The sequence below is a fragment of the Lepus europaeus genome, chromosome X, assembly GCF_033115175.1.
Source record: "Lepus europaeus isolate LE1 chromosome X, mLepTim1.pri, whole genome shotgun sequence".
NCBI classification, from domain to species: domain Eukaryota; kingdom Metazoa; phylum Chordata; class Mammalia; order Lagomorpha; family Leporidae; genus Lepus; species Lepus europaeus.
In genome coordinates, this window is record NC_084850.1 from 40,483,750 (window position 1) to 40,484,972 (window position 1,223).

The 1,223-nt window shown below is 44.9% G+C and overlaps 1 pseudogene; it reads right to left on the bottom strand.

The window, feature by feature from the left end:
- Positions 1 to 450: 450 nt before the first annotated feature.
- LOC133752567 (serine/threonine-protein phosphatase 4 regulatory subunit 3A-like) lies at positions 451 to 993 on the bottom strand (annotated as a pseudogene).
- Positions 994 to 1,223: the final 230 nt, after the last annotated feature.

The window sequence follows — 1,223 nt, forward strand, 5'->3', positions numbered from 1 at the left end:
AAAGAGGAAACGTTATATCCACCCCTCCCCCACAGAGGTTTTCCAAACCTGTTGTAGCTTGACTAAAATGTTCAGAATGTGTGATTTTAAAGGCAGGTCTCTTTATACAAAGAAACTGCTGGCATTCTTAACTCGTGAAGAATCATGGCAGAAAAGCCCATTCTCTGAGTCTTAAACATGGTCCAAGAAAGCATATTCTGATTGAGGCAACTGACCAGTCAATCCAGAGTTCCACTTACAAAACCCCTGCTCTGTTGGCTTTTTGTTTCCATTTCCTTCCCTGAGAAAAGGGCAATGTGCGGTCCAAGCTGGAGAGCTCAAAGGCTTCAAGTCTTTCTCCTACGTGTGTTGATGTCCCCTCCTCCTGCTGCTCCATTGTATTGGCACTTGATGAGCAGAAGTCAAGTGTTTGAGTCAGTCATTTACAAGAGACCGCTGCACTTTGTCATGGATTTCGTAGGGGGGAGGGCTGGAGAACCAGTTTTTTCAACAGGTGCCGATCAAAGGCAGTTGCTGATTATGACTCAAATTTTGCTTTCTTTGACAATGGTAGCGTGTCTTCCTTGTCTTCATCCTCATCATCATCTTCATCGTCGTCAGGATAATCTACCAAACCCACAAGTCCTTCCTTTGTAGTAATAGCTGCCGTCTGAGATGTATTTTTAGGGACGGATCCAGGAGAGCCTGGAGATCCTGGGGACCCAGGTGACCCCGGAGACCCAGGCAGACTTGCCGCAGATGACTGGCTGGTGAGGTTAGTCTTTGTTCCACTGGACAACGAAAGCTTGAAACTTGGGCTCTGCCGTCCAGAAAGATTGGTTTTCAGGAGCACCTCCTTTCCTCACTTTCTTTTATTTTTTTTCTTTCCATGAATTTACTTATTGGATCCATAATATCATCATCACTTTTTGTCTTGTCAGATGGAGACACTACAGCTTCTCCATCCTCCATGTCATCTTCATCGGTGTTATTCAACTGAAGATACACGGCCATCAACAGAGCACATGTTATATAGAAGGTACAAGCTTGCAAAGACTCAGTTCTACTGGTGCAGCAGCTGTGTGTCAGTGTAAATTGCTCCTATGTTCCTTGTGTATCTCTAAACTCTGGACAGGATAATGTCACAGACCATTTTACCCCGTTGGCTGCTGGCATTATCTGACTTCATTCTCCCCCCAACCCTTCCCAACCCCTGCAATATAGCACAGTTTTTAAGATTTTGT